Raw genomic sequence first — 22,191 nt, forward strand, 5'->3', positions numbered from 1 at the left:
TTTGATCCTTTGCCTGTTGCCTGCCTGCAGTCCTCAACCACACCCACAGCTCCACTTTTAGCAACCTCCCCCGAGTGAGAGAGAGAGGGATTCCTTCCAAAGCCATTGACCCGAGAGATAAGTTTTCGAGACTGAGGTTGTCCTGTCCCCTTATTTGGGAGATTGTGGTTGATCTCGGGTTGTTGTTGTTGTTGTTGCCAGGTTGTGCCTCTAGATGTCTCTTTGATCCCCCTCCCCCGAGTATTCATCTGTCTCTCCAACAAGGGCCGCTTGATTGTCTTGATATGCCTCTAGTGGTCTTCATGTGGCTTCGCACTTTTGGAAGGCATTTTGTCGTAGTTATTTTGACTGGAATTGCGTAGTAAACATTATGGTGTTATGTGCTCTACGTTGCCAGTTTTAAATTTCAAAAATAGTAACAAATATTTTAGTGGACGACAAGTAGAACAAGATTTTTCAAATTGTGTTAGCATGAATCGGTTTACTCCATTAAAAAAGGAACCAGTAATAGATGCATGTCTCCAGATTTTTACGTCCTGCTTAGTTTAAAACTATGTGAAGGTTAGGAAACACTTTTTACACTTTTTGATAATGAATGCTCTTATACCATGTGATGACAGCATTAAATCCATTCAGGAACCTGAGTCGGATTCAGGTTCAGTTGGAACGATAATGAACTAATGAGCCTTCGTTGATTACATGATTAAGCTCTTGAATGCTTATGCAGTCGATCCAAGGATATTTTGCCTTCAGAACAGGTCTATTGGAATGACTCTGGTTTATTTACGAGATTGTATGCAGCTGCTATGGTATGCATGACGGATTTTTGTTTGCCGAAATCGATACCTGAGATTGTCCGCTTAATTTGATGATTATACAGTAGAAAAAAATATAATTTTGTATCTTTATTAACTATGATTATTTACCATATATTTATTATTATGACTTCGCATTTCTTGTTTCGCTTATTTCTAAGGAAGCTTACCTCAAACCCTTACCATTCACCACCTGATGACTTTGCACGAAGGTCCTGCGAGTTTCAAGTTACTGGGGTCAACTCCCGCGTGACCTCTAAACGAATCTCAATACAACTCTCTCTCTCTCTCTCTCTCTCTCTCTCTCTCTCTCTCTCTCTCTCTCTCTCTCTCTCTCTCTCTCTCTCTCGCTGTATCAGGTGTCATAAAGATTTTCCGCTTCGTTGCACTTTGTTAGTGAAGTACTTTTTTGTCTTGTTGTCTGGAATAAGGCATTTCATATGTGGCGTTTTTTGTTTAAGGAAAGTAATTTACTCCATCAATTTTTTGACGTCAGAACGGTTAGGACAGTACCACGAGTAATGTCTTTTCAGAGTAGTTTTAAGGTAAAAAATATTGATATTTATTTCTTGAACATTTCTTTTGCATTGGCAAATTTGTTACTGTATGACCTAAATACGACTGATGCTTAGTGGGTAGAATAGAACCACTCACTGCCGATAGTTGAAGAGACGCGCATATTACTGTAGTTTAGAATTAGCCAGGAAAGGAATTCATCAAGTACTGTGAATACAGAGGAAATGGAAAAAGGGTGACTGAACCCATTAGTAATGTAATCGTGTGCCATTACATTGAAAAATCTCAGAAAGTCACGCTCTTGTTATAACGCCTGTAGTCGTTCACACAGAGTCATATTGTGCATTATCATTTTGCAGTTGCAAATAATGAAGCGTCCCTTCACAAGCTGACGCATCATTTGAGTTGTCTTGGTGTTCATAATATGCTTTTGAGCTTCTTTTAATAGAAATAGGCACCCGATACTGTGCTTTATATAAGAATAGAGTTTGGTAAAGATTTTTTGTCTTTTCATAAATATAAGAACAGCAGCTTTTGTTCAGAAACAGCTTAAACAATAATGATTACCTTGTCAAAACCTACGAAATTGCAGTGATCCAATAGCATGTATATGTGCATATATATATATATAATATATATATGTGTGTGTGTATACATCCAAACATACATACATACATTATATATAGCACCTATGAATGTATATATGCAGCTACTGTGTGTATATATGTTGCCGTTGATGTTGTGGAATTTTCCTGCACAGGAGCTTCATACACGGATTACCAGCAATGTGTGTGTGTAGCAGTGATCATGGCCTTTGTCTGTCTCGGGAGCCAAATCATGTTAGGAAAATTTTTTTCGTGTGTGTGTGTGCGTGTGTGTGTGATCTGATTTTTTTCCAGTTGGCTACTTGAAATCGGTTAAGCGTAACCTTTTCAGTCTCGCTGTCTCTTGCTTGGATTAGGAGGGGTCAGTGAGGCAGAACAATAGTTGACACGATGCGTTTGGTCAAGGTCGCTGACCTCCTGGTCTCAGTATTTTGTCTTTTTATTTTGGTTATTTGTCGCAGGGTTTTTCTGTCTCCTTGTCGTGTTTTAGAATTACCCAAGTAAAACCTGGCTGTTTATGATACATGCCAAGGAAAGAGTTTGCGCTGCAAAGCTAGTTTTTCATTTTATATCAGATCTATACGAAGAAATTTGTGTGCTCCCTTTCGAGTTTTTTCATGATTTATGACACGAAATTTTTACTAGATCCTATGATCACAGTTTTTCGTTTTTAGTATATTAAAAACTGTAAACTGTCTATGTGGTTTTCTTGGTGACTGGTTGTTTTATTTTATCTATTTCTTTACTTTCTTGTAGTACCAATACCCTTTACTAGCTAGTCGTTTTCACTTGACATCTCATATTGTATGGTCCTTTAACAATTTTGTTTAAAGAAAACAGCTGTTTCGGAGAGAGGAAGTGAAATAAACAAACCGTTCCGTATAACTAGTCCGTACCCAAAGAATTCAGACAAAAAATATGTAGCTTAGATAATTTTCAAACTGTGAAGTTCAACTTTTTTTCAGCGATGCCTAGAAAGGAGATTCATTATGGTAATATATTCGGCTGCTAATTAAATGGATGATGAATGATTAGTCGCACCCTTTAATCTGCTTCACTAATAACCAATTGTGGCTGCATATTCAGAGACCATAAGTACTGATAACTTTTTGTTTAGAATTTTCGTTTTGTGTGTATTATTCGTCATCACATACATCTGACTATTGTCGTAGATTTGCTCTCAACGTTACAGTTATTTCTAGTATTAATTAGTAGTTGTAATAATAATATTGTTATTCACTGGTCGTAAAACTGGAAATGCCGAATTTCAGTTTGAAAGATGTCTAGGGTACAGACTTTGGTCTAAGTTTGCAGTGAAACGTGCAAATTAAACAATAGAATATTATTATCTTTAGGACAAATAGCATCTTTTTTTAGTGTATAGATTTTGTGCCGGAGAAATATGTAAAGTAGTTAACACAAAGTTATGTACTTGTATGATTATTTAATCTATCACCTAGATGCCGTTTGTTGTATATTGTATAACTTATATTCTCTAGTGAAGAAAACTTTTGTTTCTTACCGAAGCCTAATTTTCAAACGTGCAAAGAAATTTAGACTTAATAATAGCAATGGTTTATTTTGATTCAAAGTGAACTACTTTTGTCAGGTTCTAGTTTGAATTCGATTAATCCGGCATATCATATTGTTCATCACTGGGCAGTAATGCTTCCCGTGAATAATTTTCATGCTATAACGTGTAGATCCCATTTTGTTATTGGTCACTAATAACCATAAACAAGAAAAATAATTTTGTTTACTTTTGAAGGCTCACCTTTTATTAGAAAATGTGATGTGACGTACATAAATTTGGAACATATATTAATTAAAATTTTCTTGGTTTCCAGGTATGTGACGTCCAGCCGATGAGTTTGTTTTCAGGTAAGGTACGAAATTTATGATACATAATGGAATTAGTCATATATATATATATATATATATATATATATATATATATATATATATATATATATATATATATATATATATATATATATGGGAAAAAGAAAAATAAAACGGGGTATGGTCCAGACCAGTTCCACCTATGAAAACATCTTCCAAAGGAGAACGGGTAAATGTTCTTGTTTCATTTTCCGTATGGAACCTTGCATTAAATTTCACGTGTTCCCGTGAGTTATACATTCCTTCATATTCTACACACACACACCGTGTCTGTGTATGTGTGTGTATATACATAAATACATACATACATGCATACATGCATATACATGTATATATATATATATATATATATATATATATATATATATATATATATATGTATATATATGTGTATATATGTATATATATGTGTGTATATATGTGTTGGAGTCCTTATCATTGTTTCTCTTGGTGTTTTCAAAGACTAGGAGGAAATTCCGCTTCTTATATGTCCCATGGTTTTTTCCTTGTAAACTTTGCTTTTTCATATTTCTGTAGATATATCTTTGTTGAAGATATAACAATCGGTGCCATGCAGAAGGCATTGTTTTGTACGAACTAATTGGGAGTGGTGCTTTGTTCTTTTAATGATTTGCTTATTCTTAGTTATATTTAAAACGAGAAACGGTTAAGTGAAATGTCTAAGGGAAGATTATTAACAAAAGTTTTCTTAGTGTTATGACTACGTAAAAATTTTGTTTATACAAAAGTGATGCATGAGGTTCCAGTCTTCCTGGTGTAAACTGAGTGAAGAGTTTGCTTATTCAATCACTTTAAGCATGCAGTATTTACTTATTCACCTTCTTGACAAGATTACCGTATGTTCTAAGAGAATGGTCTTTTTGGGAGACTTACATTTCCGCCTAAAATGGGAGTGGGTAGCTCGGCCGAACTCGAGAGGAAATGGTAGGTCCTTGTCTTTAGACAGGGATGACTGCAGGAGTGCTTGTGTTCCTTGAAACCCGTTTCTAGTCGTATCAGAAACCTTGTGCCAGAGCCTTACCCTGAAGTCATACATATATGGAGGTTTTGTAGACCTGGAATATATTTACATCAGCGATGGTATGTCGTACACTGGAGGTATTTTCGTTGATTATGGTACCTATAATGTCTGATACTTTTGACAAGTGCTTAATATTTGACTGAGGCGTATGTAATGACCTATTGTTAAGTTCAGTTTTCATATACCGTTCGTGCAGATTGTCCATATTTATGACAGAATTACATCCATATTTAAGTCAGGAGCAAATTTCATGGTTATGCCTTTTGAGGAATAATCGCCTTCAAAAATTGTGCAGCTTTGAGATGCTTATCTCCTTGCGTTGATTTTCGTTTCACAAGAATGAAACATGTTAGTAACGATTTGCACATTTCAACAACGCTTTTTATTGACTGTAAAACAAAAGTAATGGAAAATGGAAGTTTTCAGTCAGTAACAAGCGTAATATCACGTACTAGGTAAACGTCTAAACTGATATTTTAGACTTCCACCTCATGCTAACAAGGAACATGTTTAAGTTTATGTCTCCTTAATCCCTCCGATCTTAGAGTTTGCTTATAATGAGGGGTGTGTTTCCTGAAAAGCAGCTTAGTTATCTGCCGCGGATCAGCCAGCAACTCTCTTGGATATGTAAGGAAAGCTGTGAATGTATTCGTGTGCTAACGTACTTGTCATGCTGAGGGAAACAATTTTGTGGTTTTTCCTTTTTGCTCTGCGAATTCTCGGAGGTTAAAGTTCGTTTGATTGTTCGCATTTGCCTATCGAAGCGAACGATCAACGTTTGGGGGACCTAAAGCTGCAGAGCTGCCTTCTCAGAATTACGATAACATTCAATGCAGTGTAGCACAGTATGCAGCATATCACGGAGTGTCCTTCGGGAGATGTTTTGGGATAGACACACACACGTGTGATGTGTGTGTGTGTGTGTATGTATGTATGTATATATATATATATATATATATATATATATATATATATATATATATATATATATATATATATATATATATATATATATATATATATATATATATATATATATATATATATATATATATATATATTATGTGTGTGTACTGTATATATTATATTATATTATATTATATTATATATTATATTATATTATATTATATTATATTATATATATGTATACAAACATACATATATCAGCTTCGACTGCTACTGCTATTATATTTTCCTAATATAATAACACACGGAATTGTACTCCATTTTTTCTATCAGTGGTGTAAAGATATTTGTGTGTGTTTTACGGAGAGAGAGAGAGAGAGAGAGAGAGAGAGAGAGAGAGAGAGAGAGAGAGAGAGTCGTGTTCTTGAACATGGAAATATATGGTTGAGTAAGTACGTGTGGCCATGCATGAGTGGTGACTAGTGCAGGAAAGAGTCTTTATCGAGGTTCTTGTTATTTCCGTTTTACTCATTTGCTTTTTATGGTGATTTTCTCGTGTTCGAAAAAACTAGTGTTCATTTTTTGATATATGATTGCAGGATCATTTGAAAGTTATCACCAGTTGATTTACAGTTCCTTTCCAATCAGATTAACAAAAATAAAAAATAACGATAGTAATAAAAACAATAATACCTCGAGTTACCCCATTGAAGGGAAAAGACTTATGGATAGACAATAATAATCCTGGTGATATACACTTAAGTATATAATCGTCCGGTAAATTTTCTAGTGTAAATGACTTGGTGTTCGAATTTTGAATCACAGTTAGTATTTTTACTACTACGTCAGCAACTGAATGGATATTACCAGTAATCATTTTCATCATTTTATCTCGTGTATCTAGATTGTGTATCTGCTGTATATTCCATGTATATGGCCCTGAGCTGAAGTAAAGAATATTATTATTATTATTATTATTATTATTATTATTATTATTATTATTATTATTATTATTATTATTGAAAGAAACACTTTTTTGCCTTCGTGCGGCCACATCCCAAAGACCACATTTTGAACAAGCCAGTTCGTCTTGTTGCTCCGCCGCTCGAAGCTCTTTTTTTGGTTTTCACGCTTTCTTTGTTAACATTCCTCCTTTTACATTTTTTTTTACTTGAATTCATGTTTTTGAATATTGTACAGTTTTGTCATCATTTGAGAATTTTTTGACATTTTTTTAACCTGTATGTAAGGATGATTAATGTAGTTTATATGATTATTTTATGTATTACTTGTATTGTGTGTTTAAGAATCCTATTTGATAACAATATTGTAAAGAAATTACAAGGTGAATGCAGGCATACCTTGCTTTATTGTATTTTCCTTCCCCTGGGTCACATACCATCCGTATGTGTGATAGCCATTGTATACCAATTGAACTGTCTCTCGTCTGAAATGTGTGTGAATGATTTTTCCATAATATCTTGGATAGTGAGAGAATCTGCCAGGGTATCACATAAACCAGTCCTCTTGTATGAATGTGGGCGATAATTAAAACGTTCCCTATCACTGACAAAGAGGGGCGTTATTGCAATCGTGTTCATCTGTGGGTATTCTTGAATCGATATTAATTTTCGTTATTATCTTCTAAGCTGGAAGTTACTGAGATAAAATATATGATAGTAAATTTAAAGAATATTAATGGTGTAGCTCATATAATGATATAAATATAATATAGATTATATTAATTATGCTTATTCTCTTTTAGTAAAGGAACTCAGAATAGCACAATAGGAAGCCCTTGTGAAGGAAGGTTTCACACTTGTTGTGCTTCAGAGAGTAGAAAATTTTGCTTGCAAGGTGACACGTCGGACCCATATGTTTTCCAAGAGCGGGGAAGGGAGGCTTTTACATTACGGTACAATGTTGCAGGTTTACGTTGAAATTTTACGCTAAATAAAGTCACTTCAGAAAGTCAGTTGTCTCCTGAGGGAAATTTTTTGTCAGAAGGAATGCGAATAATGTTTGCAAGCACACTTGAAATATATGAAGGCAAATGGTAATTGAACAGACATTGAAAGATGTTGTTCTATATTTCGATTAATATGTAATGATAATTAGTTGTTTGAAAGATGTTTCCGAATGAAGTTGAAATATATTAACCCTTCGCAGATATCACTGACTTGAGATTTCGTAATAAATAAAGTATCGATTTTAATTGGATAGCATACTGAATTTTACTCAGATATATTTTCCAAGGCGTGAAGCATATTACTCAAAGAATTGCCTGTTATCACTCGTCTACTTAATTTGTTTTCCTTTTATGTATTTATCTTATCATTATTATTTTTCTGATACTTATATACTAGCTGTTGTTGTTTAATTCTAAATTGTCATGGAAATAATATTTGCAATACACAGTTGTCTTTATAGAAAATTATCAATGAAATTTAATCCTTGCATTCCTTTCCCATATTGATTTCATGCAGGACACATCTGTCACTCGACTGATTAAACTTCTTTTATGGTTTCTTTGGTCTTGGTATAGATTCCTTTTCTAGTACCAGTTATTTATTTACTTCTCTCCGGTTTTTAAATTACCTTTCTTTGGTTATCTTGATTCCTAACGTTTCTGCTTGAGATAAAAAATTAGCAAGAATAGGTAAACACATTTTTCACTTTGAATGATACATAAATGTGAAAAAAAATTTTCCCATGGGCACAATCAATTAATATTGCAGTTTCCAAATGAGACTGTAGAAAAGGAACAAATATTAAAGACAGCTTTTTGAGTGGTCGCGTAAAACTGCCATTTCTTGACATTAAATACATAGTATCAAATATTACGATTGAATGAAAATGAAAACAATAGTCTGTATCTGGATGGTGGCTGAATAAGAGTGACATTTAAAAGCAATAATATATATCTAGAGAACAGCAGAATAGAAAGGCTGTATATTAAGCTTCTTAACAAGCACGTCCGACCGTCCTAGGCTATTTTGCTCGCTGATATTTCATGTCGAGATTCCTTATAGGGACGAGAAGACCCGTTAAAATCATGTTAAGCGATGACCTACAGGGAGATTTGTGGATTCTCTCAGAGGTTTTGGTTTACCGAAGGAAAAAGAGGGGCGCCTTGCTCTTATTAGGATAAGCGAAAAAATGCGCGTTGAGGTTGCCGTGCAGGTGGTCAGGGTGGGGTTGCCAGGGGTTTGTTCTTAGCCAGTGGATAGGTCCTGTGAGAGAGAGAGAGAGACCATAATGAGTAAGTGAATGTTTCCGTGTTTTTTTTTTATCTTTATATATTTCTTAAAAAGTGAAGAGTATTATTGAGTAACAGCCTCATTAGGAAATTGTAATCTTAATATTTAAAATGCCTAGTAGACAAAGTGAAAACCATTATTGACATATTGAACGTCAAAAAAACTACGAAGGAAGTGGGCACACCCCCTTCCTCTCCGCTTTCAGCCTAAAGCGTCTCTTGTATGGTTATTCGACGACGGAGGTCCTTATCTGGTAGAGGGAACGGTAGAATGATACCTCTCAGGTCTTGGTCTTTATTTAATGGAGTTGTTTGGAAGCTAGCGGAAGCTCGCCTAGTTTAGGTAAGGTTCACGGGAATAAGCCTTAAGAATGAAAACCATTTATGTATATGGATGCTCTCTCTCTCTCTCTCTCTCTCTCTCTCTCTCTCTCTCTCTCTCTCTCTCTCTCTCTCTCTCTCCTGTTGTATTTGTATTTATATATATATATATATATATATATATATATATATATATATATATATATATATATATATATATATATATATATATATATATATATATATATATATATATATATATATATATATATATATATATATATATACTGTCTATATGTGTGTGTAACACTAGATATTAATCATATTTCTGGTTATAGATTTTTAATAGGGTCATTATAGATATATTAGAGAAGTTCCTTACCTTGTAAATAGACTTTTTTCCCCAAACTACGTGTATGACTTGAAAATTTCCGTAACTTAGTGCGTTAAACAGAAACATCTTAGTATAATAAGCACATTCCTAATGCTTAAAAGGAAAATGAAGAAGTCCAAGAGAGCATCTGTAGAAGGGTATCGTTACGGTGTAAAGACAGGGAGCCCAAAGGCAGCTATCGGCAGGGTGGTCTAGAGATGTGAAGTGGATCCCTGCCGTGAGGCCTCGCCCATTTCTTGAAATTTCGTAGTTATTATCAAACTTTATCCAAGAATGCTTTCTTTTAGATCTTTGCTCAGTCTGGTCGAGGCTTTCTTGAGCACTCATGTGTTTAAATGAGGGAAATTGCTTCTTTTTCATTTTTTCGAGCTTTGTTAAATACAGGAGCATTAGACATTTCATTTTCCATTCATTTTACAGACCTTATTCTATTCTTGTAGGCAAAGTGATCACTTATTTTGTTTATTTGTTGCCTTGTGAGTCAAGTTCAGATGCCTGTCTTGCTATCAGCACTTGATAGCGATTCTGTTGGGATACATAACTACACGCTAACTGGGATAAAAGATTTTGGAGTTGTAGACATGATAATTACTTTAGGTCTCTAACTTAGGCATATGAGGTACTATAGATAATTCACTGTAACAGTACCAGTGTTGATAACTTAACTGTTTGAGCTGCATACTGTAACAGTGACCGTGGACTTGAGATCTTTCACCAGGTACAAGTCTGTAAAACTCCCCATCGTGATATTTTTATTTAAACATGGTTTTAACTCCACGTTTTACCCCTCTTTCTCATTCGTATTCTGGGTGCCTCCTTGTACTCCCTGTCTCCCAGGTGTTTATTTATTTTCTTTTAATGTAAGATATATTATTTTACTTTCGCGTCACGTCTGCTTTGATTGCAAGATGTGTTTAAAGGCATGCGAGGTAGTCGGCTTCCTTACATCTTGATTTTAGAATTGTTTTCAGTGCTTTGTTAAGTCTGTTTAAAGCAACGCTGACATGCTTTCAGGCTTTCTTGGAACTTTTATTGCTGCCGGTTTACAGTTACACAATCGTGGAGATATTCATTATCAGTAATAGTAATAATTATAATTATGGTAAGTAGTATCATTGTGAAGTTATTATTGTTTGCCATATGTTCATACTGTCTTTATCAGGAAAGAAAGTTCTTCTTTTTTAAATTTTATGGTATACAATAGTCTTTTTATATATCTTTATTCGTTTCCCTAAAGTAAAATGAATTACTTCTTCCTCTTTTAGTGAAAGCAGCTTACAGGTTTTTTGTTGCATGACTAAAAATTCAAGGTATTCGTTTTCGGTACTATTTGTAATATAATTAGGAAATAAAATAATGGCAGTCGTGCATAGTAACATTGTGATAGACATGAGCTTAGGAAAAGAATGTGCTTTTGATATGAAGTTTGTGAATGGCTAAAGAAGCGGAGCATGTATCCAAGGAGGCGTTGGTGACCTCGTAAAAAGACGCTAGTGAAGCCGTCTCCCACGCAGGCGCAGTTACACACGTCCTAGTGGTCACGAGGAACTTCTCTCAACCACTGGGTGTCTCGTTCCCTCCCGTCGCCTGACCAGTGAAAATTGTGGTTTACATTTTTGTAGCAGTTTACTTGTGCACAAACTTTCAGGGACGTAAATGAAGAGACTAAGAATATATATATATATATATATATATATATATATATATAATATATATATATATATATATATATATATATATATATATATATATACATATACATATACATATACATATACAGAAAGTTATAATAGAACGTATAGGGAGGCGGCAATATGTAGGGTATTGAGACTGTAAGGTATAGTCGATGGACGAGATTGTTGAGTGATTAAAACTTTTATGATGACACTGATGCATGTGCTAGAATATGCAGACGGAAGAGTGACTGGTTTGTTGAAAAGTTGGTCTCAGCCAAGAGTGATGAGCATAGCATGAGTTCAATCAGAGAAAGTACATCAGATACAGGTGCCAAGTCGTAGGATAAGCGTGTGAATCATGAATGGAGTGTGGAATAGTTGATGCTTGCACGTGATATAGTGCTGACCGGTGGTAGCGAAAAGAAACTGCAAAACCAGCAGAAGAGCATGAAAGTGTTTAGAAAAGGTGAAGGTTGACAAATTGTATGGATCAGAGCGGGATGATCTGGTCATGTGGAGCGAGCGGAGGAAGAGAGGTTGCTGGAAAAAGTTAATAAATCGTAAATACTTGAAGGGAGAGGAACAGCTAGAAACGGCTGTATGTATGGAGCGAAGGGATATTGAAAAGGGGTTGGGTGTTAGACGTGCTGCTTTTGAGCAAGCAGTTTTAGTATAAAAAGCAGGTAATGTTGTGAAAGTTTTCTGAATAGAAGGTTCATCTGTAAGTTAGCAGTTAAAGTGTGACTGCAGTGACCATTGTATAGTTTTTCGTGAAGCCTTTGCTTGTTTATATATATATATATATATATATATATATATATATATATATATATATATATATATATATATATTTATATATTTTTTTTTTTTTTTTTTTTTTTTTTTTTTAATTGGTGTAGTTTACTAGTAGCTATACTCTACCCTTTAAATGTTGTCATAAGGACCCATACGCTATCAAAATGCGTTCCAGATTTGGTGTTTGATCAAGCATCATCCATCGCCATGCACTGCAGTAAGAGTGATCAAACCACATTATTTATAGCTGCTAGATCCTGCAAGGAAATTGTAGTCCTATTGGGTAATACTTTATATATAATTACAACACATAAGGGTCATACGCCTCGAGCACGAGTTGAGAGTCAGGCTGTTTCTGGTAGACTTCCATTGGAAATCTTAACAACTAAGAAGAAACAAAAACAATAGATTAGACTGATTAAGAAAAAGGTAGACGTTTTTCACGGAAGCTTTCGGAAATAAATTTTCAGGGACGATTTTTAAAACCGTTTACGAACGGATAATCAAGTGTTAACGGAAATGCCTGAGAAAATGTCTAACATCATTACTGTTGATTTGCAGAGAACTGCTTTAATTCGCAAAAAAAGATTCTCTGCAAAATGTATGAGAGTCACTTTTGTTCGTTCATCATAACGATTGCCATGAGACTGAGCACATTGCATCTTCTTCACTCATGTCGATTTTACCATCAAAAATGCCCATGCACTCTCGAACTGTGTAATCAAGCACCATGTTTGACAAGCATGTTTGAAAGTGTATGGGTTTCTTTTTAGTGTTACAGCTAGTGCTTAGATACATCTCAGTCATCTGTAACCTAATCTGTCATTTGAATGAAACGAAAAGTTTCTACAAGCGTTATCAAATGTCTATGGTAGGGAGGGTGTCTTCAGTAAAAAATAAAGAAGCGGAGTTAAGACTGGGTTATTCATTTAATCACTATAAATCGTGAGTGACTGCTATTGCCTTTTCTCTTGGTTAGTTCTGCAATCCCAACCTCCCACCCCTTCGACAATGTGTTTTTTTTTTTAATGTATTCGTTGTATCGTTCTTAAAAAAAAGTGCATTGTTATATAAAAAATGGAAAAAAATATTTTTTAGAAATGTACAACCCTGGAAAATTTGGAAATAAACGAAATTTTCTAAGAGGTAAAAAATCTTCAAGCCTTTCCTTGAATTTCATCTTTGGTAAAAGCATCCTCATCGTCATTTTCCCTCTTCAAGGAGGCCTATTCTTTTCCCATTTTTAAAATTTTTCCTTGGTACTTTTAAGAACGAGATGACGCAGAAACTGCGCTTTGTTTAGCAGCAAATGAAGGGCAGATACTGAACTGAACAGGATTCAGATCTTAATTAGAAAACCGTACTTAAATGTTTAATTACTGTGTTAGTCTTGGATCAAAGATTAATCCAGTTTTGGCGGTGACGATACGGCGAGAGGGCTGGAGCAGTGGCGATTAATGTTGAAAAAAACTAGATTGAGTTTTATAAAATTTTCAGGGAATATTGGCCTTGGACCATTTTGTTAAATTTTGTAGAGATTCTAGGTGGATACCGATATAGGTTCTCATTAAAACATTCTAGACTCTAGAGCTTCGCCATGAGACGGTGACAAAAAAGAGACTAATGAGTCAAGTGAAGATATTTGTTGCACCAAGCTGTATCGAATTACTTCTGGCTTGATCCATGGAATTTCCTCGAAGAAAAAACATAATCCTGAATTAAGCTTTCAATGCGAAACATGACAAAGGTGCAATCCTAAATTCCAAATTTAATTATAAACACAACAAAAACGTAATCCTGAACTCAGTATGAAGATGCCGAAAGCGCAACGCGTGCACAAAGGAGGCATCATGCAAGTAGAATAATGTCACATTACTGATGATGGTGGTAGTTGTAGTGAAGTAATGTCATATTTGGTTTTCATCGCATTGAAAGCTGCTTGTGTCCTCTTTGTGTTTATTTTTAAGCCATTGCCTCTTTAGATACGTTAAAAGTATAAAAATTATTTAATTCCCATTATTATCTATGCTTTCAGGTATCAAACTCATCGGTATAGAATTAAATCACGTAGGAACGTACTTCAGTGCTGTGCAAATCCGTTAATTAAGCTTCGACGACGTTGATTCTATTTTTGGCCGAAGGATGGGAAGAAAGAGAAAATGTTAGCTGTTCTTTGCGCGGGAGAAGGTAAATGAAAGAAAAGTTGCTGAAGGCATTGACTGAAGAAGTCGCCTTGTGGGGTCTGTTAATTGCACTCTCATCAGGTCACCCCCGCCGAAAGATAATTACAAGTCCATCTTTTCCCCGTTACCGAAATGAAGGACAGAGTCTATAATTTGGTGCTCTCGTGGTGAAATACGCCTTGATCATCTCGAGCATCGTCAGCTTCGGATTCACCCCATCAATCTTCCTTATGGGAAAATATCAACAGGATTTAGTTTTTTTTACAAGACGTTGCTCTGGTTTGTAGTTTCATTGTGGCGATAAAAACAACGTTGCAATAGTTTAGATAAAAATTTCTAGTTTGAAATCACTGTTTTGGAAATTAAATCTGAAGTTTTTCGTGTGCCATTAAATCAGATATGTAGGGTATTTATTTCAACCCATTTTTGTGTTCAGTGAAAGTCTATTTTCGTTATAATGAAGCAAGCCCATGCATAGCCGATGACGTTACTTAATTTTGGATGTACTTGGCATTTTCTTATCGAGTTATTTGAAAAATAAGTAAAACCCTGGGAAAAATGAGTAAATCTTAACGTTCAGTGTGTTTCTTAAGATAACTGTCATTGAAATTTCAAACACATAAGCTAATCATAAAACCAAAGTAGGATTGAGTGTAGAGGAGATCACCGAACGGAGAGAAGCGTCTTATTTTGCTGCTAAGAAAGTCGCAACCGGCGGAAACGGAAGTGTAGCAGAGACGTTAGAAAATTATACTTCATATTGAAACTGACAGGAAACGACGGCATGATGGCGAAAGGTAGGCGGGGTGGGGAGGAAGCAGGATTCTTTCGGAGTACTTCGTGAGGAGGTCATCTCCCACTCGTAATTCCACGAGAAAATATTCCAGAATTTATGGTCTCGTGAATGATAATTCACTTCGTATTTAAGGATGAAATTTTTTTTATCTTCTTTCAAGTGATTACTCCTCACAGGAGGGAGAAGATGGTGCGGAGCTGAGTGGAGGTTTGAAGCAATGAGTATGCATTTCATCTTCCGTAAGTGATCAGAGCCTTATTGACTGGAAAATTGCGTATGTTTAATGCTACAATTACCGATCCCCCCTTAAGGGGTGGTGCTGTCAGTGCACCTCAAATGTTGAACTGTGGGCATTACTAAAGGGTGTTCAGCCGGCTAGTGAGGAATTAGAGGAATTTATTTCTGGTGATAGAAATTCATTTCTCGCTATAATGTGGTTCGGATTCCACAATAAGCTGTAGGTCCCGTTGCTAGGTAACCAGTTGGTTCTTAGCCACGTAAAATAAGTCTAATCCTTCGGGCCAGTCCTAGGAGAGCTGTTAATCAACTCAGTGGTCTGGTTAAACTAAGGTATACTTACAGTAACTTAACTAAAAGGTGTTTGCAGTGTCTTTTCGGCCCCTAGCTGTCCCCGCTTTTTAGCCTTTTACCCAAGTTCCATTCACCCTTCCTGTCTTCAGTCTTGCCGTCCAACCTCTCTAACTCTTTACATCGTAGTGCAACTGACGGGTTTTCTCCCAGTTCCACCTTTAGGTCTTTATGCTGCATTCCCTTTGTTTTCTGGGGCTCCTCATCTTGCAATCGATTCACTTCAGCTCCCTATTTTCACTGTCTTAAGTGCTGCACGAATGGTTGAACGCGCCACCGTGCTTGGCTTGACAGCCTAAATTTCATAAAACTAAACTAAACTATTATTACCTATACCACTACTACTTACACTCTACAGATGCTGCTGTTAGCTGAAAAAAATATGTTTAGAAAAAATGATTGCCATAAATTCAATATATTTGATACAGGCTTCACAAGTAAATGATTTTTATTGTTTCTGGGTCCTTCCCAGAATATCAGTTCAAGTGTTTTTGATATCTTATGCTGGTTTTAACTTCAGCAACTAGAAGTTCTCTTTACAGAAAAATTCAAGCAAACGATTCAGGAGAGAAGAATTCCAAATTAAAACTTAAGAATATTTAATTATGGATTTTAGGTGAATAAAAAACGGAAATGGTATTATTTATTGTCATTGTAATAATGATGGTATAAGATTGAATGGCGTATATGTACGTTCATTCTATAGACGAATGCATGTTGTGTACGTGTTTTATATACTCAGTTATATTTTTTCTCTGATTTGAAAGTAATTTTACTTGAAAGAGTGGAGATATCGGTCATGTTATTAAAAGTTATGTTTATGACAGGCGTTGTATTGATGTGTGTAAACAGACTATATATATATATATATATATATATATATATATATATATATATATATATATATATATATATATATATATATATATATATATATATTATATGTTATGTGTGTGCCTGTGTTTTCTTGTGTGTGCACTTATATTCATACAATGTATATACGCTGTCAGAAATGTTAACCTAATGCGAAGGAAAAGTAATGATGTGGCTGCATTTACAATTTGTTTGGAATCCGAGAGGCTTTTAATTGAACCTTCAGGGAAATTTCTACAAAATTTAGAAGGTGAGATGGTACCATATTTGTCACTAAAATGAAGCACACATTGGGTGTTTTAGAGATTTGTATTAATGTTTTTACCATGTATCCCGTTTACAAAAAAACCAGTTGATTAAGTAGGAATCCGGTTTCAAGGTAGATATCTCTGCATATTGACACTTATGCGGATTTGTTTTTACTTAATGTTGTCCAGGGTGTTGTCTCTCGCCCCTTCATTTTGTTGAATGATCTTCCATGTAACAACTTTACTTGGCTTTTTCCTTTCTCATTTGTGACAGGTTTCGATCATTAAGTGACGGGCATCATATTTAATTTTGTAGAGCACTTAGTTCTGTTCTAGAAATTCCCTTTGGTATATATTTTTTTTGTGCTTATATTTTTCAAACATCCGAATTTTTTTCCTCGTGCGTATCATTATGCTTTCCATGCCCCTTTATTCTTATTTTTTCTTTCCTGGTTTTATCTGAAAGAATGGCTCTCATTATATCTTGATTACATTTTCAGAGTGACTTTAGTACTAAAGAATATTTGTAAAATATTTTACGCAATATCAGTCTTACTTTCACATCAGTGTTCGTGCTTATAAATTCTTCCTCCACCTTTTCGGAGTTAAACTCGATTTTCATTTTCTGCGCCTGTGTTCCAGTAGTTAAAAAAAGATACTCATAGATGGGGCTGTGTTTTATAAACAAGCTCGCGCACGCACACATCACACCGACCTCTCAAATAACCTGTGCGAGTGGTAGGCTAGGAAATTTAAAGACTGAATGCGGAATATAATATTGTCACATTCCTTAGGCATGGGGCTTTCTAATTTCAAGTTTACAGTCGTGAAATAACTACATTACTTATTTCCTGTCGAGTTGATAAATGTAAGCAGCGTTATGCCCAGTGACTCAGAAACTTTTTTTTATCAAAATGTTTGTTCACTGAAGATCTTCCCTTTAGTCAGTTTCGTTGGAAGACCTGCGGGAGAAAGGTTATGTTATTTCTTTTTCTATAAATCTTACGTTAGGGGACGGCGATTGGAATGTGTAAGAACAACTCGTGAAACTATATATTCCGACTTTGTTTCTAAAGGGGCGTTATACGCCAGTATATGAATGCGTCGTAAATTCACGTTTCAACACTTGACCAACAATTGTTCTCAGCGATGGGCTCATGAGGAACTTTTATCTATGCCAGGACCAACTGAAACACGGGAAGTCTTATGCTGTGTCAGCCTCAGTAAGAAAGCAAGAGTTATTTTTTCCTGTATCAGAGCCAACAGGAACAAAGGGGAACCTTTTTGATGCGCCAGAGCTAAATGGTACCGGAGGAAGAGTTGCTTAACGAGAGGAATCCGCAGAGTAGTGAAGCTTTTTCTCAGCCGGGAACGAAGGAGCTGTTTGTCGAATTAGGTTGAAGTGAATCACAGAGATGCCTTTTTCTCTTTATTTACGTAACTGCAATTAACGGAGAAGAGCCTTTTTTTCGGTAACGTGACCAGCTGCATCAAAAGACATGTATTTTGCGTCCTAGGACCGACTGGATTAGTGTTAGGATCAGCAACAACGGCAGGGCCAGGAACTGCAACAAAGGGATAAAGGAGAGAGAGAGAGAGAGAGAGAGAGAGAGACTTGATGTATTCTTGATCAGCATCAATGGACGGGTTCGTGTGCGACAGCTACTAATGGCCCCTAATTCGACATTTAGCCAGTTTCTTGCTCATTAATGTTGTAGTGACATCTGCCATTGTCGGTTTTTATACTACTCATCAGTCAGGTACTTGTTCAGTGTCTGACCTTGAACCTGAAAAATACCAGTTAGAGAGAAGGAGAGATAGAGAGATAGATATAGTATTTCAAAATCATAATTAACGTTTGAGAAATTCTCTCTCTCTCTCTCTCTCTCTCTCTCTCTCTCTCTCTCTCTCTCTCTCTCTCTCTCTCTTTGTAGTAAAAAAACACACTCGTTTTATTAATATACTGTAGCATTTGTACTATGCCTCAGTGAATGCAGTGCCAAGACACTCGTCTTTTTTTGTCATCAGTAATTATAATATGTTATCTTTTCTTTAAACTTTTTAGTGCTGATGCTTAAAGAAATAAAAGTTGGAGTTCTGATGTTTTACGCCAGAATTTATTCCTTATAATCGAACTAATTTGCTTTGGTATCGTTATTATCATGGTCGCTGTATGTTTACATTTACGTCGATATATTTTGGTTTTTGTACATTTATAATAATTAGTGTTTTTCACTGTACTAACCCTTTGTTGGCCGAGTTGGTTGAGCTTCAGACCGTCATTCGATGGGCCGGAGTTCGATTCCCGCCGCCGGCTGATGAAGAGTTAGAGGAATTTATTTCTGGTGATAGAAATTCATTTCTCGCTATAATGTGGTTCGGATTCCACAATAAGCTTAGGTCCCGTTGCTAAGTAACCAATTGGTTCTTAGCCACGTAAAATAAGTCTAATCCTTCGGGCCAGCCCTAGAGAGCTGTTAATCAGCTCAGTGGTCTTAAACTAAGCTATACTTACTTACTGTACTAACCAACTGCTTCCATTCGGTCGCCTTTGCCTTGAAATTCAGATAATTATTACATTTTATGTTAAATCCCATCCCCTCTTTTTCTCTCGCAAGTTATTTTCGTTCTCTTGTCTATTTGACTATCATTTTCATATTTTTATGAAGCGAACTTTGGGAATCCTGTTTCATAGATCCCTGGGGAGTAGCCGGTAGTCATGATATCCTTGAGGCCTAAGGTCCTGTTAATAGTCCTGGGAAACTGTCGTTAATGGATCTTACAGACAAATACCCTATCTGGTAGGCCTAACTTGAAATTGATGATCAAGGTCGCCCCTTGATTCAGCGGACCTAGCTTGACTCCCGTAATAAAGTGAATGACGGGCTGTAGGTGTAATATTAGGTTCAATATGAGGTAAGATTAAGTGCGTTTGGGACGACCTAATTGTATCGTTAAGGTGACTGATGGGATCTAGTTAGGTAGTAATCTCTCATTGCGTAGTTTACCGCTCTAAACGAGATGCCAATTTTTATATAGGTATAATTTTATAATTTCAAAAAACTTTTTGTTTAAGGTTCATTTTATATTCAAATATATATTCACGATGTCTGAGCAAGGACTTCGAAAAGTTCTTAAGTCCATAGAGTCACGTTTATTGTTAATTTTGTATATTTTACTATCGTGACGTGGCGCTACGGTCGCCTAAGCTCAGGCCTAAAAGGAGAAAGGAGAGGAGATAAGCAAGATAAAAAGTAGGATTCCAACTCCGAGAGTGCGGAGTTATATTAAAACTGGTATGTCAGTGAATTATTAGTTTCACTCCTCTCACAGAATTAGTAGGTATTATGCCTGTTACCCTAAGTTTATATATATATATATATATATATATATATATATATATATATATATATATATATATATATATATATATATATATATATATATATATATATATATATATATATGTATATATATATAAATATATATATATATATATATATATATATATAGTGTGTTTGTGTATGTATGTACGTATGTATATACATATAAACATAATACGCATATATATATATATATATATATATATATTTTTTTCACAAGGATCACGTGACTAAATGTACTGCACGAGCCAGAGGGAAATTATAAAAGGCATCAGTATTTATTGTCCTTGTGTGTTTTAGTAATGTATAGATTTTCGGAGCGCAGTACAGGTCTTTCAGTATATATATATGTCTGTATACATATACACTTATTTATATATACACATATATGTATATACGGTATACATTATATAAAATGTATAACTATGTATATATAAAATTTTAAAAGAATTAAAAATAGCGTTGTTCTTTTAAGTAGGAAAAAGCTCATGTTACTTGGTTTCTTATTGTATCCTCATGCTGTAATTGTAATTTTTGTGATTGCTGTGTGTTCTTAGTTTAAATCAGATGTAAAAAACTCCAACTACTGAAATGAACTTTTCCATTTTCTGTCGCAATGAATGTTGGCCATATTTGTGAAGGGGAGAAGTTTAGCCTATTTTATTGCTTAAAGTCAAACTTTTCCGTGCAACACTGAAGAAGTTGCAAATTTTTCAAGTAAGTGAACTCTCTCTCTCTCTCTCTCTCTCTCTCTCTCTCTCTCTCTCTCTCTCTCTCTCTCTCAACGAGTGTTATTGTTTTTTAAAGCTTTCCATTAGCCCCTCCAGAAACAACTCTTAGCCACTTTGGCCGCACCTTTAAAAAGACATGGGTGAAATGGACAGAGAGAGAAAAGGTACACTTTATTGGCTTAGTCACACAATAATTGGTTAAGGAGAATGTCTACCGCTATTAACGAGAACCCGTGTCATGGTTGGTTAAGGGGATTTTTTCCGGGTTCTAATTAAGATAATGGTGGGTGTTGATGGGCGATTAATGAAGCAGATTTGTTCATTCTCTGACACCTTCTCCAGCAGGCAGGTCTCCTTACGTAGGCGTCGACGATACGCCTTTGGGTTGGATTGGATGGAGGGTGGGGACGTGGTTGGGAGGGGGAGTGCGGCGTTGGAGCTGAGGTTGAACCATTATGGCTGGCTTCAAGCTTAAAGGTGCAACTGGTTGATCGAGGCTAGGTTGTAGAATGCCAAAGTTTTTTCTTTTTTGTTTTGGTTCTGGATGATTGGCCGTAAATGATTTGTACTTTATATGAGAAACATGATTAGTTGATTTTGGTTGAGGTTTTGTTGTTTTGCGACAATAATAAAATTTTGTATTCTTTGTGACTGTTACCATTGTCGTTGTGAAGTGGGCTCAATTTGCAAAATTCATCATTAAATGAAACAGGAAACCTGAATCCGTCACTGAATACAAATGAGCTACTTGACACTGTTCTATTCTCTACGGTTAAAATTGGCTTCATGGAGAACATTGTTTCCGTGTCATGTTGTGTTACGTAATTGTAAAAGTTTTTATGACTTCAATGCGATATTTTTATTTACACGCTCTGGTTTATTTTTATTTTATCAATTTTTTTACAAAGTCTTTTATGTATTTACCGTAGCTGAGCGGTGTTGAAAATGCTGTAGTTATCCAGTCTTTAGTTATACCTGAAGCATGAAGGAATTAATTGTTTAGCAGCATTCCTGATGTGTTAGGGAGAGAGCGTTGCATTGAAGATTTAATACGTTTTCTTCTAGAACTTTACGTTTCCATTTTTGCTTTATGAATTCTTTGTGTGTGTGTGTGTTGTGTTGTGTTCTTTTGTTTAATCAGTAAATCCTTCCCTCCGC

The 22,191-nt window shown here is 35.4% G+C and overlaps 1 protein-coding gene across 5 annotated transcripts in view; it reads left to right on the forward strand.

The window, feature by feature from the left end:
• Nucleotides 1-22,191, forward strand: part of LOC136842560 (protein Shroom-like) — a 981,749-nt gene that overhangs the window by 634,330 nt on the left and 325,228 nt on the right. The window lies entirely within an intron of this gene.

Source organism: Macrobrachium rosenbergii, chromosome 10 (genome assembly GCF_040412425.1).
Source record: "Macrobrachium rosenbergii isolate ZJJX-2024 chromosome 10, ASM4041242v1, whole genome shotgun sequence".
In the NCBI taxonomy this organism is placed as follows: Eukaryota; Metazoa; Arthropoda; class Malacostraca; order Decapoda; family Palaemonidae; genus Macrobrachium; species Macrobrachium rosenbergii.